Here is a 15,894-nt window from a genome sequence, read left to right on the forward strand (position 1 = left end):
TCAACTTTTCTTTTCTCTTTGCTAGATACATTACAATATGTCAGCAGCCTCAGTTAAAAAATAAAAACTAATGAGATCAGTTTTTATTTCAGACCCTGATGATCTTAGCAAAATATGATCAAAACACATTGAGGTGTGCATGGTGCATTCCTAATGAGTTCAGAAAAAACTTAAAAACATTTGATGTGCACCCCACAAGAATCAGGGAGAAGATGAGTCTGAATTCAAAGCACTACAGATGACTCTTATCTGCTAACAGTAATGGTGGAGAAAAAAGCGCCACAAGGGTGGTACAATAATGGAGGCAGAACATGAAAAAGGCCTTTGAAATAACTAGATCACAATTACAAGGACAGCTACACAAGTGAATTGCATTAAGTTGAATGACAATTAGCAGTATGAGTGTCAGCAGAGAACAAATGTGGCATCATTTTGAACACACGACTTTTATAATGAGCAGGATGCATTTGTAAAGCCAGATGAAGAGCTGAACAGTTACCTATATGACATTTTGTACTGAATTGAAGGAGAACTGGTCAGAAAAACAAAAAATATTGATTATTTTTCTTGTATATAAAATGATACATGATCATTTGGCTTGAAATTTGAAAGATGACAATCACTGAAAAGAGCCAGAGAAAAGGTCTCTGAAATACCGACAGTAGACGACAATGATGATCCATAAGAACAGTGGCAGCTATTGGATAGCCTGCCTGCCTGCACCAAATTTGTGTTCAATGCTTCAGTTTTCTTTGATTATTGTCTGGAAACGCTGTTCACTTACCCACTCTGAAGGGCGGACCAATCAGAGACCAGTGTCGGTGCTAAAGTACGATGATGCTTAGTTAGTTCAAGTGTCTTTTTCTAAATGTTGTTACAGGGGTGGTAGAGTTTTGTCACATACTGACTGATTAAAGACGGCCCATGTAGTTTCAAAACGCCCAGTGGAATACCATATGGAGCGTACCGAGCGTACCCGTATAGTCACGCAGTGAATTTGCGTCTCGTAACACAGTATCGGAAATAGAAGCTCATCGTCAGGGTAGGAAATAGATCAAACTGTGATGTCAAGAATTGACAAAGAAATGATTGACAAAGAAATGGATGAATAACTTCAAATAAACCCAATGAAGTATTCACTCCAGTGTAGAAAACGATGGAGAATCAGGTTGTGGATCGGCATGTTTGTGGTCATATTGGAGGCAGTATAAGGAAAGTGTGGGATACAAATGCTGCGTCTGACGATTCTCAAGTCTTATCAGTAGTCCAATGCTTACTGCTGCACAATTCCACAGCGGCTTCATTAATGACTGAATGACTGTTTTTATTGTTCTCGTGTCTTCAATAGCCTCACAAAGCAGCAGATTTAAACACAAAAAGCCCAACTTCCATGAGTTTCAGTTTAGGAATGGACATATGGGTCCTTCATTTTAACCATCAGAACAGTCTTAAATAAAAAGCCCAACTGAATGTTACATAAACCCTGACTTTGTCAAAGTATATTGCAACAGGCAGTACATCAGTCACTATTATTCATGCATCCATGCTCTGAAGGAATGTGAAACAAAGCAACATGAGTCAAACTAATGTGGATGCAAATGCATGCAAATTAACCCTGGGTATTTTTCAATAAAAAACTAAACTAAACTACTCTTTTTTTTCAAGTGCTCAAACTTTGAGGAAAAGAAAGTAGAAACGTAGTAACTGCTGAGCGCTAACTTGGTTTGTTACATAGAACCATCTGAGAAGTCGGCCCTGGAAACTTTCAAAAAATATGTGTCAGGTGATTGGATAAACTATCAGCCTATGGAGTATAACAAACAATCAGATCAGTTTTGTTTTCAAGAGTCAGTTATCTTTGCTGTCGCATCAAAACCAAAGCTTCCAGCGGGTCCTCACAGAACAGTGTTTGGTCCGATCCACTGCTAGTTCAGACACAACTTTAAGCCTGAGAAGATGGATTCTCATGGCATCGCAGGATTTGTCGACCTCAGGAATCCAGCTGCTTCACAAAATAAGCTGCTTTCTGAGTCCAGTTCAAAGTCGGACGCCTAAAAACATGTTCAGTAAATTCTGCACACAGTTGGTGAGTATTCTGCTAGTTACATGTACTGTGTACTTCACAGTGCATTTATTAGTTATTTAGAACAAAAAATCATGGACTGCAAAAACACGATGGTAGTGAAATTCAAATGTATGCAGTTATTGGTTAAAATCCTCCACTGGCTCTTTTCTTCATCACATTTACTCATAAAATCCAGCATTGTCCACATCATTGTGTAACAGCATCATCATGAAAGGCTGTCTATTCTAGGATGAATAATTGTTTTATAACATTATGATTTTTACTTTACCAAAATAAGAGCACCTTCTATCATCATCATGGCTGGAAAGAATCTGCCAGATTCCATTTCACAGGCAAGTTTACTTTATACTTTCATCATATCTAAAATCACGTAAAATGATTAAATCCTAAGTGATGCATTTGTTGAATCTTTTCAGTGTGAAAATTACTCAGCCTAACATTGGCAGAGCAGAACAGTCTATTCTTTGGGTCACACTGAAAAGAAACAGTGGGCAAAATGTTATAAAAGAACGGAAGACCTGGGACATGGCTGACGAAGGAAGATTTCTGTGTTTGAGTGTTTAATTTCATCACCAAGAATAAATCACAGCTGATTCAGTCCCTGAACTGATGTGACTTTTAAATTGTATAAATGCTGTTTGAATTCACTCCAAAACAATTTATGCAATGATGATGCGTTCCTGTTGTTCTCCATTACTTCTGAAAAGTAACCAAACCATTTTATTTTAGACAAAATACTCTTCTAACACCCTTTCAAAGCCACTATCCACGAGGTGGAGTTCCTCCGGGATCAGCATTCCTTAAAAAAAACACCTGCTCTCTAGCCGTAATAGAAGAAAAGGGAGGATGTTGTGCTAGCACGTTTTTGTCTGAATATCTTTGTTCCTCTGAAAATCGAAAACTGAATTTTTCACCACAAGCCATCGTTGTGTATGACCTTACAACTGGACTACTTAAGCAGCAAGAGGCCGCTTCAGCACCCAAAATGGGTATTTCACTATTGATCATTTAAAGCCGCAACATGCTCATGTTTACCAACCACCTCTGTGTGGTGTTTCATAGCAAAAAGATACCAAAGGGAAAAGAGAGGTAGAAAATGCATCATTTTCCCACAAAATTGTGGAAATCATATATATAATTTCCCACGTGGATGTAGAGATATATACGAGGGTGGATTAATACGTATATATGCATCTATGACATAGATGCATATATAGGTTAGGTTAGGTTAGGTAGTTACTTTATTAATCCCCGAGGGGAAATTTTTTCGCTACAGCAGCATACAGAAGCAATAAGATAATAATAGAACAATAGAAAAGCAATAAAATAGCAGTAAAATAGCAGTAAAAATATAAAATATAACATGCACAGTATATACAGTATATACGTATTATGCAGGGGTGGGCAAACTATGGCCCGCGGGCCACATTCGTCTTTTTAATCCGGCCCGCCGAAGATTGGTACAGAATTGCCCAAATCAAATCATATCATAATTATGGCTGCATTCATTTGACCTTGTCCTGTAATACCTGGTGGTCCACCAGGTGGCGCACTAGGCGCAGTGATACATTGACTTGATTTTGCGGAGGCCGGGCTGCTCTCTGTTGTTACTCTGCTGCTGCTCTGAACCCATCTGCAACAATGAACGGGCCAAAGAAAAGAAAAGTCGACAGCGAGTGCCGAGTGTTTAATAAGGAACGGACGACTAAATACTTTTTCACTGAAGTCCGGTCGAATGCTGTGTGTCTGATTTACCAAGAAACCGTTACGGTTTTAAAGGAATACAACATCAGCTGTCACTTTTCCACCAAGCATGCTAATTGCGCCAACAACCAGTCAACGCAGGAACGGATGGCGACTGCTCGGAGGTCGGCAGATCGTTTGCAGGATCAGCAAAACCCCTTTATCTGACAAACTGCCATCCAAGAATCAAGCATGAAGACAAGATGTTTGCTGGCATTCAAATTAGCAAAGACCAGCAAGCCTTTCTCCGAAGGGGAGTTTCTCAAAGAGTGCTGGTAGAGACAGCAGGTATCTTGTGTCCTGAGAGCAAGAACAACTTGCAACAACAAGACTTAACAAACTGGTTAAGAAGGCCGGCTCCATCATCAGCTACAATCTGGACAGTCTGGAAAAGGTGGTGGAGAGGAGGACGCTGACCAAACTATTGTCCATATTGGATAATCCTGACCACCCTCTCCACCACCTGCTGCAGGGACAGAGGAGGACGTTCTCCAAAAGATTCCTCCAGCTCCGCTGTCACAAGGACAGATACAGGAGATCATTCCTGATACAGGAGATCATTCCAGATACAGGAGATCATTCCTGATACAGGAGATCATTCCAGATACAGGAGATCATTCCTGATACAGGAGATCATTCCTGATACAGGAGATCATTCCAGATACAGGAGATCATTCCAGATACAGGAGATCATTCCAGATACAGGAGATCATTCCAGATACAGGAGATCATTCCAGATACAGGAGCTCATTCCTGTCGACCGCAATTAGACTGTACAATAACTCACCTCTGGCAAAATAATACTGTTGACTGTGTTTTTTGGTTGTTTGTATATAATATGTATAGATATATATACTGTACTGTATACACTATATAAACTGTGCATTTTATATTGTATATTTATATTTTATAATTTTACTGCTATTTTATTGCTTTTCTATTATTCTATTATTATCTTGTTGCTTCTGTATGCTGCTGTAGCGGAAAAAAATTCCCCTCAGGGATTAATAAAGTAACTACCTAACCTAACAAATTAGAAAACATGAGCTTATCACGCAGGACGGTGACTCGCCGTGTTGAGATGATTGACGAAGACTTGGCTAGCAAGCTAAACAAAAAAGCGGAGTCATTTACATTATATTTCTTGGCACTGGACGAAAGTATTGACATAAAGGACACCGCTCAGCTTTTAATTTTTATCAGAGGGATTAATGACAATTTTGAGATAACGGAGGAGTTTTTGGCCGTGGAATCCCTGAAGGGGAAAACGCTGGGAGAGGACTCGTAATGTCAACCAAGTCATTTGCTCATTTCCCCACGCTGGCTACGCTGAAAGACGTCCTCGACATGAAGACATACAGGAAATCATTGGACGACCTGCACGTAGAATTCTGCCATTGGTTCTCTGATTTTGGAAAAATTGACAAGTCCCTTCAGCTGGTGTCATGTCCCTTCAGCTGGTGTCGTGTCCCTTCAGCTGGTGTCCTGTCCCTCTAGCTGGTCTCATGTCCCTTCACACGAGACCCTGAAACGGCGCCACAGGAGTTGCAGTGTGAACTGATTGATCTCCAATGTGACACCGTCTTAAAGGAGAAGTTCAACTCTCTTAAACTGGATGAGTTTTATGCTTCATGAAAGCAGCCAAATGTCCAAACATCCAGAAGATGTCCCAGAAGATGCTGGTGTTGTTTGGCTCTACGTACGTGTGTGAACAGACTTTTAGTGTGATGGACACCAACAAAGCACCTCACAGATCCCAGTTGAATGATGAACACCTCAGATCTGTTCTGAGAACACAACAAAACTAACACCAGACTTCGATGCTCTGACAAAGAAGGTGATCAACAACACTGTTCCCACTAAAAGTGAATGTACGTATTAACACTGTAATGCCTTTTTTATGTTTCTGTTTGATATGTATGCATCTGGTGCTGGCCCGGCCCGTCTGTCAAATTTTAAAAGTCAATGTGGCCCCTGAGCCAAAAAGTTTGCCCACCCCTGGTCTATGCTGAAATGACTGTCACTCTTTTTGACCTTTCCCCTACATTTTTGTTTAGTTTTTCCTTTAACACGTTTGTGTCATGATGACAGCTGGTTGGAAATCTGTGTTTGTGCACTCAGTGCTTCCAAATATCCATAAAAAGTGCACAAAGCATCATGTTTAAATGCACATTTTAACCTCACAAAGGATAATGTACCAAACTACCTCAGTTCTTCCTGAAGGCAACCATCCATAAGAAACTGATTGAGCTCAGCCACTTGTGTTAGACTGAGTACAACTCTTAACTCTCACTGACAACCAAAATGCAATACAAAACACAATACAGCATGGTTAAACCATTCCTTGCTTACATTTTTTATAATTTGTCAACAAATTTAATACCACGGTGGCTCTGTCAAAATGACTAATAGTGTCAAATAATATTGTTTGGTACAAAATCAACCATCTAATAAAAATGTCGACAAATGCAACACTCAGCAACAATTAATTTCTTCAAAGTCAGCGCAACAAAATATATTCTAATCTGATTGCATTAAAAAACATGTGGTGTCTGAAGTTAGTGTGGCATCAAGCAGTAGTTATAGTGAAGAGTCGGTGGCCATCATATTCATGTATTGATGATACTGTGTCTCAGATACATAACTAGTTATAAAATTAAACACTGGGGCAAAAATGTACTGCCAGGTGTCTCTACTGCAGCAGGACTAATGTGGAATTATACTTGCTGGTTTGGCGCAATTGCACAATCATTGTGTATCTGCTGCATAACCTGTTCCCTGACAAGCTGCAATGAAAAGTGGAAGATTAAAAAGACACCAGTTGTAGTCAAAGTCCAGTTGCTGTGAACTCGCTGGACTCGGGGATGTATTGTGACTCACTGGTTTGGCTCATCGTGTTTCAGACTCCTCTCTCGCTGTGCCACAGTCTCGTTTTGAATGCACAATAGTTTGGCCTCAAATATAACAATTTGGGAAACCTTGTACTGTAATTTTATTTTTGACACCTGCAACATTGAAGTTACACATGCATATGTGGTCTCCACCTGGCACTCTCTTTGGGGTCCAGCAGAGGTGTCGAGGTTTGTTTAGACCAGGCATGCAAACTGTGGCCGACAGCACTGCTTCGGTACTGGAATGAGGGATGAGGTGGCATCTGTTGGGTTGTTGCTATATGGCAGAACACATTGTGTTCAGGAGAAGAAGTCTCTCTGAAGTTGGACTAAAATTAGCCTGCACCAGTTTCCTGATAATTTCTTGCCATTATATGAAAAGCCGCTGTGTATTCAGAGGGCAGGAAAGGCTGACGGCAGCAAAACCTCTGCCTCGAAGATGTTTGCTCCCTGATCAGCTAGTGGCCAGAGCAGATATTATATAGATTGTGTTTTGGCCTGCTGTTTTGGTCATTCTCCAACACAGTCAGCAATTGGTGCAGCATCCCTGCCTGGCTATTAAAATCCCATATCTTCTGAATGTAGCAATTTGTATAAAACATGTAGCTCTTTCTTTGAGTCAAATCTGAACACACATACACACATTTTTGGATTGAGTCTGATTTAGACCTTTTGAGGTGTTAATATCTGTTTCAAAGACCCTCGTGAACAACTATAAGTCTGCTTAGAAATCAGAGAAGGAAGAAACACCTTCTAACTCAAATGAGAATATTGATGTTGTTGAGTTTTCCAGTGCTAATTAGTGTAGCCTTTGTGTGTGTGTGTGTGTGTGTGTGTGTGTGTGTGTGTGTGTGTGTGTGTGTGTGTGTGTGTGTGTGTGTGTGTGTGTGTGTGTGTGTGTGTGTAGTTTCCAGTAACAAGCTTCAGGCAGAAACTACATCTAACAGGTAGAAGTTTAGTCTTTTTTTTACAATCATTTCACTGCTAGAAAAATGCTGGTTATTACAGAGACTCACAGAGTCAGAGCCATTAAGACATTTTGTCATATTCATGTATAATAATTGCTATAATTATGCAGAGGTTATTACTTAAACAGAGTATATTAACAGTGTGAGATATTATATTGTTTCATAGAAATTAACTGTCACATCAATCACACATGCAGGAGTTCCATTTCTGTCGTCTCCATGTCAGAAGTATTAATGGAGGCTTTCTTCAGGCAACTCTACAAGACAAACACAAGGTGATGAGGAGAGTCACATTAATATCTCGACAAGCTTGTTGTGTCTGAGGTGTGGGAAAACAGCAGTGTTTGTGTCAGTCACGGTGGAAATGAATGCAATAACATCACAGGTGCTTCGAATCCATGTTATTTCACAATTGCTTTGGGTTTTGGAGTTGAACCTTTTCACTTCTGCCCCGGTAAAAAAATAGCCACGGAAGGTGTGTGCGCTGCATTACTGAGCTGCTGCGCTGCGTTGATTCTGCAAGCAATACACCTCTTTAAGTAGATAAAAAGTTTGCGAGAGAGAGTCTCTTCAGAATACGTTGCCATGAATCCATACCAGCTTTGAAGTTTCAGATGCCTGACTTCAGAAAGTAATGAAATAGTTCTCACAAAATTTCCAAAAGTTAAAAGGAAGAAATGAAAGCATGGAAGGGGAGAAATTACACTTAGATGTCAGGTTCCTTTAAAAACAGATTGTGAAACTGCTGAGCTTGATTTCTCATCCAGTATTTAACTCCCTGAATAAAGTAAATCAAGATTATATGACAAAATAGCTTATATTGCATCATTAAAACATTGCTTGTAACATATTTTCATAAATTCAAGCCTGCATACTGCTGGTATTAAAGCTTTCATTCAGTTATCTCAGCCTCGGTAGTCCAGACACACAAATTGTTTACCCATCAAGCTGACAGAAAGCTATTCTATCTGTAAAGTTTAATTGTATGTTGCTCGTGGGTAATGGATGGCATTTCAATCTGAGGAGCAACCTCAGACAACTTCTTCCACTCTCTCACCAGCAGACATTAGTATCTTAATCAATTTCATGAGGTAAATGATCACAGCTGTCAGTGTAGATGTCAGAGGTGTGGCCGTTGGGAGAAGCTGATGGAGAGAAATACATTTAGAAAAAAATGCTCCGTACTGCTGATGTTTGTAGTTATGACAGGAACTAAATTTTAAATTATGTGGTGGTGGAGGTATTGATTAATTGTTGTACGGTGATGCTGCAGACTAAACTATTCTCTTTGGATTCAAAGGTAGTTTTTATCTGACAGCCGTCTTTCCGTCGGTTAGCCTGTCCAACATTTGAAGCAGAGCAAAATATCTCATTCCACTAGTCAGATTTTCATGAACATGTGAAATAAATAGGTGTGAATCCTAACTTTTGTTTACATCTACCGTTTTATTTGTTGTCTCCATTAGATCAAAATATCCCCTCGTATATTTGAAAAATAAAGTCCCTACCTTTCTACTACAAGAGTCTGTCAGTTAGTATGCAGGATCAAGGAGTAAGGGCTTAATTTGAATGGCCTAAAAAAAAAAAACAGTTCAAAACAGAAGATAAAGTGGGTATAGATAATGAATAGATGTACTTTGATAAATCATTACCCTCCTCCACCAGTTACATAACACTAAATACGTTGGCCAATTACAGATTTCTGACAGGCCTTTCAAACAACGTTCCTTACAATTAACCTTTACTAAAATCATACGCAATAGCATGGCTAGAAAAGGGATTTTGCAGTGATGTAATTTAGTTGTTAGCAATTAATCTCTGTTGAAATGCAGTGAGGTTTTTGCTGCAGTTGTTGTTTGGTATAAGTCACACTGTCCTGGGAAACAACTCAATGATGTTCTGTTCTCGTCTTAAAACAAGTGAATGTTAACCCTCTACTCTGACTGCCCATCAACAGGAGACCATCTTACGAACTAACTTCTTCTTCAATAGAATAAAAACAACCCTGGCAGCACAAATGCATTTCCCAACTGTTCAGACTTGTTTACTTTATTGTATGCAAGCCTGACATTTCTGATTTCATCTATTCTGCATGATTGACCTTCCTTAAACTGTGCTGTGTGGTGTCCATTTTCAGACCGTGTTGTAGCTGTTCCATAGAAATTAAACTCTATTTCTGAATTTGAAAGGCAATAATGTAGCTCAACAATTTAAAATAGCCTTTAGTCATATCATACAACAAACTGAAAATAGAGCCTTTGATGGTAACGTTTGAAAGATAAGATGTGTATCTTTTTTGGAGAGGATTGTAATATAAGTTCACTGGCTGGGATGTTGTGCGCTGATATCTCGGAAATTATAAAATCCAACTTCAAATTAGCATTTTTCATTTCACTGGACTATTCAAGCACATACACACATAATTACGCGCCTGATTTCTAGCAGCATTTGAAGGTAGTGTCTGTTTGTTGCTGTTGGGACTGCTGATGTGGCGCAGAACAAATATGGAAAATGTGAGAAATAATTAGGTAAATAATGGGCCTGTCGAACAGTATAATTCTTAAAATATTACAGAGCAAAGTTTAAAATTTACAAATGCACTTTCTGTTTAAATAGATTATTAGACAAATATCACACTGCTGTCAATTGTTTTTTATATGTCAGAATTTAATCTTATTTGTTGCTTAATTTGAATACAGCATTTGGCCTGTTTATGTTTTAATTAACAGGTATATTTAATGTATCACTGTACTTGTAATGCATTTTATTTTATTCATAGAAAATGCTGCAAACAAGCTGCCAGCTGCCTTTTTAGTGACTAAAACCAGAACACAATCATACTATAGACAATGATGCTGATCTTGGAAACACTGATGGTTTGAGCCACTCGGATTTAAACCTCATGTTGTCAGTTTAAGTTTATTTTTTTGCTGTTTTTGACGACATCAACCTGGCAGACTCCTTACCTAAAAACATGTAAGACATGAGGAAATGGGTGGTGAAAAAGTATGTGTGCCTTCTCATCATGACTTTGGCTTACGGCTCTTTCAGTAGCCAATGAGACGAGATTCTGTGGAGCACAATGACCTACATGTTCACTGTGTGAATATCTGGGTCTGGCCATGCTCCACCGGGGATGTTTTCCAGTTGTTGCCTCCTAATGGGCGTAGGCCTCAGGTTCATTTTTAAACTACTGAAACAACCTTTAACCAATCAGCATTGACCCCCATATGACACATGTTGCGCACCGACACTCACCAAGCTGCAAACAACACAGACCCTTCCCCAGTATGAGCAGAGTGCAACACCGTGTTGGTAAATAACTGATGTCGATTTTTTTTTTTTCAGACACCGTTCTTGCTCCATGACATTTTTAACTTTCATTCAACATTGGCACTGCGGTATAACAATCTAGTTTAACAAAACCACAGATTACAACTTCTATTGTTTCATATGTCACATACACAAGGAGCCAATCCTGTTAATATCACAAGCGGGGCTCACCATATCATCAAGCTGCAAGTCAGCAGGGGAGGAGCGGGTAAAGTTAGAGGCGGGGACTATTTGCATAGTTACAGAATAGCCACGAGTTACATCTAAACCAGTCATGGAAACTTCTATATGTGTAAATTTGATGAACAGAGATGCGTTTTTAAGACTTCGATCAGTGCCAGCAGAAGGACTTTAAACTGTGGTTAACACAGGGCTACTACTGGATCAGTTTTAGACTGAACCATTCATTGATTAATTGAGAAAGTAATCAGCAGATCTACAGATCTATTGAAAACAATAGGGTTTTGATTAATTGTTGAATGATAATGCAGCAACCTGAGTTCTTCTCTTAATTAATTTAGGGAAAAAAAAGTATTTTTTTAGGCTGGACAGTGCGACCAGCCCTATGAATGCAAATATCTGTTATCTGTTATCTGTTATCTGTGGCAGAGTGCCACATCCCTGACTGATGAATTCACAGCCGAATGTCACAACTTCCTGTATCTGTTTCAGATTAAAAGTCGTTTAGTATTTAGTCCAGCCGTACACAAGTCTTGTTATCTGACATCTCCATGTTCACATTGGTTGGTATGTCCATGTAACGTGCAGTGGATTTCCACAACCTCCACAGGATACATCGGAATGATTTCCGTTCCGCTGATTTCCGTTCTGAATTTCCACACTCACACTTTACTTCTTTGACCATGATGTTCATAAATTATGATGATGTGTTAAATGCCATTAAAGGCAGTAAAACAGGAGTCTTAAGATAAGAATTGGGTCTTTTGGCGCCTGGAGCTGCTGCAGGTGCACTGGACTGTAATATACATGCGGGAGCAATGAATAATGTAGTAATTGTCTTCTTTTTTTTTGTCAGTTGAGTATGGTCTGTATCTGGATAAAATTAAATTAAATTAAAAAAAGCAGGGACCAGCTAAGCTAATGAGTGAATCAAATTGGCAGATCAAATTTGACTTGGAAAACTTTGATTTAAGTACAGCCTTACGCTACAGACTACATGCATGGACAGAAAGTGATCTGCAGTGACCTGTCCTCAGTTAGGATCTAATGTTACTACATTACAGTATACAGTACACCTCAGTGCACTCTACATGATTGATACCTCCATGTTCAGGCAGATGTCAGCGATTCTCTTTGATTGACAGTTTGAAATGACTTTCTTTACTCACCCAAAGTGCTTTCTGTCTGCTTGCACCTGAGGATATTGAATCTGTCTTTTTCCCGCTGTACCCCCTTCCAAACACACACACACACACACACACACACAGACACACACACACACACACACACACACACACACACACACACACACACACACACACACACACACACACACACACACACACACACACACACACACACACACACACACACACACACGCACTTTGTGATGTACAAAATGTCTTCCTTCTTTGCTTCAAACTGCAGGCCGGCTTTCAGACTGTCATTGACCTGAGACTGATGTGATCCCTGTCGATAGAATAGCTGCAGTGTGGGAGTATTTATTTTCTATCAGCCAGCCGCGACTCATTTGCTGCAATTTTCGTTTTGAATGGACAACGTCTGGAGGACATGATTGCGTTATCTTATCTTATTGTGTTGAATTATTCCTTCAATTTGCTCTGCGTGGACACGCAGCGAAAATTATGTGGTATTTGTAATTTACAGTCACATTCCCTCCTGCAGTAGCACCTTGACAGCACACGTCAGTGTTGTAGCATCTCATCAGCAGTTATACTAGTGGAGACCACAGATAATACGAACATAAAGTATCGTTGTGAATTTAATGTTTGGGCCCCAAATGCAAAAGTGCTGCTGCTTCATCATCTCAAGCACTCTGTGGAAAATTGGTTAAATGTTAATCCAACTGTTGTACAAGCCTGTGATAATGCTGCTGTAACCCCTTTCTTTCTCTCTGTTTCCATCAACAGTTACTCCATTTTCCGTGGTAACATTATTGTTGCAGACAAACAGGTAAAACGAAAAAAAAAAGAAAGGAAAATTAGACACTGAAAGTAATTTAAACCAAAACCAACAGAATGAGTCGAGATTTAAGTGGCTATTTAAATTGTGTGTACAGAGTTGGAGTGGAATGAATTTCAATTCTCAGATGATTTAGCAGGTTTAAAATGATCTCCCAGCATGGCCGAATGAAAAACCGAACATAAAGAATGAAGCATCAGAAAAAAAAAAAGAGGTCGGTGTCAGTTGTGTTTAAGGTGATTTTGACCCTCTGAATTTTTATTTTTTATTTTAAAGCTTTATTAAGCGATAGTTTTGATGTTAATACAAAATAATAACATTGTTGTTTGTGGTTTTTTTTAAGCCACTGGGAATGTACTAGCAAGTCTGCAGCTTGTTAAAGTTTATAGCCTATTTGTTCATTGTTTGATGTGTCATGCCAATATAAATGTATGCTACTTTGTGAAGGAAAGAGACTTAGTAATAAAATAAATAAATACAACTCACTTAATAAAAACTGCTTCAAAGAGAGTAGAAATAAATTCTAGAATCTATATCAAATAAAGGCCCAGTTTTAATTTCAGTTGAGGTAAACAAGGCCGCAGACTCATCCTAAAACCCTCATCCATAGCAAACACATGATTATACACTTTACTGTATAATCACTTAAAACTGCCTTGATCAAAACATTTATCTCAACACTGCATCAAAATACCATCTAATTATGACCACAATTCTTTAAGCTCAGTGTTTTCATTTTACAACCACCAACTTTACGTTTTTGTTTCAGTCTCACCGCTGTGATGAATCGTATTTCTCTGGATGTGTATTATGGTGCTATTTGGCCAGTGTTGTTTTTTTACTTTGACCCAACCCAAAAAAAAATCTCTAAATGAAAGTTTGATGTAATTATTGTTTTGTAAAATAAAGAGAATGGAACAGCCAAAGGACACAATCATCGATCCAAGGTTGGAAATGAAATACAGAGAAGTCAGAGTATTTTTCCAAGCAATCTTTTCCTTATTCCTTCACATTGTTATTGTATGGAAACACAAGTAGTAATACTGTATGTAACAATAAGGTTCTTATGTGGGTTCCACAAACAAAGCACAACATGGAGGTACTACTACCAGCAAGTCCACTCCGTGCTGTGGACAAAAACATAATCCCTGCTGCACTAATGTTCCCATCTATGCAGATAAAATACAAATACGAAACTGTGAAACATGAACAGTATGAAAATGTTCACAATCTTCTATTTCTGTTGCTTTGCTGGAAAAATTGGGTACAAAACCACAACCAAAAATACAGTAATACGTAACATTGCCAGTATTTCATAATAAACATCATGCCGATGCTCAAACCCTACTTAAAATAAGTGTTATATTCATCAAGTAATTCCCACCAAGAAATCTGATTGGTCAACTGTACATAAGGAACGTGCTCACATTAGCATAACAGCACACCGTGCTCATCACTAGAAAATGTCACCCTGTCATCTACTTGGTCAATATGTAATTAGAATTTAATTGAATATACTATGCAATATAATGTTTTTACTTGTTATAGGCCCATTAAATGTGACCCATTTGGCAAAATTGGGTCTTATTTTGTCGTTTTTAGTCGCTCCGAGCACCCGTACTGTAACACCACCAACAGTTGTGCATTTAAATCCATGCTGTGGCTAGCTTGACTGGGTTTTAACACGTGACCGCAGCCTGATGAGTGGGCGACACGGCGCTACCGTCTTGTCGTTGTTAGTCATACCCCACATATTGCCATGGAAACAGAGATCAAACGAACACACCAAAAAGTTTGTATGTTTTGAGCGCACACTGCCCCACAATATGAACACATTTTAATTACATATTTTATTTAGTTGGTAACTTGTATAATCACATATTACACGAGAGGGTGCGAGCACCTCTACAGCTAACTAGTGAACAATTAGCCTGCAACAGTGTATTCTTTTTATATTCACAGTAAGTTGGTGATTCACAGTTAATTCTAAGGGATTTCCATTCTCCGACACGTTGAAAAGTTAAACGTTAACAGTTACAATACATTGACCACACAACCAAACTCAAATGAAACCGCTATGGAAAGCGCTCCACACTAATTAACTGATTAACGAGAAGAAGGTATAGAGTTATATAAAAACTAAACTTAGATTCAATCAAGATGACATTGTCAACAAGACTAACAAATCACTAACAATTACAAAAACAGCATTTTTCCAATAAATAAAGTCCAGAAATCACAGTAACAGAGCACGAAGGGCAAGTGGCTTCCAAACCTAAAGTTCTCTGACCCATCATCGAGTACACAATGGATTTATCATGAATATGTAAAAGAAGCTTTGGTGCTGCAGCTTGGCACTGGACACAATGAGAGGTGGACATTTAATAACCTCACTGTGGTTCTATAATCTATCAGAACTTTTAAAACACCAGCTGCTATCTCCTGCTGTCAATTGGGGCTTCTATTGTGAGACATGGCTGTAGTGCAGCATGAAAATAACAATTTGACTTTTTTGGAAAATACACATTAATTATCAATGAGAGGATCAATGTCGTTTTCATTTCTGTGCATCCACTACACAGATGTTTAAAGCTGGATTCTGGAGGGAAGTCGTTCTTTTTGCATCTTTAATCAATACATAATAATGCATAAGATTGGTTAGGGTTAGAGAACCACAGTAGATTAAATTGAAAAACTGCCTCATCATATA

General features: G+C 38.8%; 1 protein-coding gene across 1 annotated transcript in view; it reads right to left on the minus strand.

Moving 5' to 3' along the window:
- The window catches only part of vstm2a (V-set and transmembrane domain containing 2A), a gene marked incomplete at its 3' end in the record, with an annotated part of 59,082 nt that overhangs the window by 19,511 nt on the left and 23,677 nt on the right, over positions 1–15,894 (minus strand). The gene's annotated exons all lie outside the window — the stretch shown is intronic.

This window comes from Brachyistius frenatus, unplaced genomic scaffold, assembly GCF_029030835.1.
Source record: "Brachyistius frenatus isolate BFR_SWC_R1_liver_20210118 unplaced genomic scaffold, ASM2903083v1 Contig_212, whole genome shotgun sequence".
In the NCBI taxonomy this organism is placed as follows: Eukaryota; Metazoa; Chordata; class Actinopteri; family Embiotocidae; genus Brachyistius; species Brachyistius frenatus.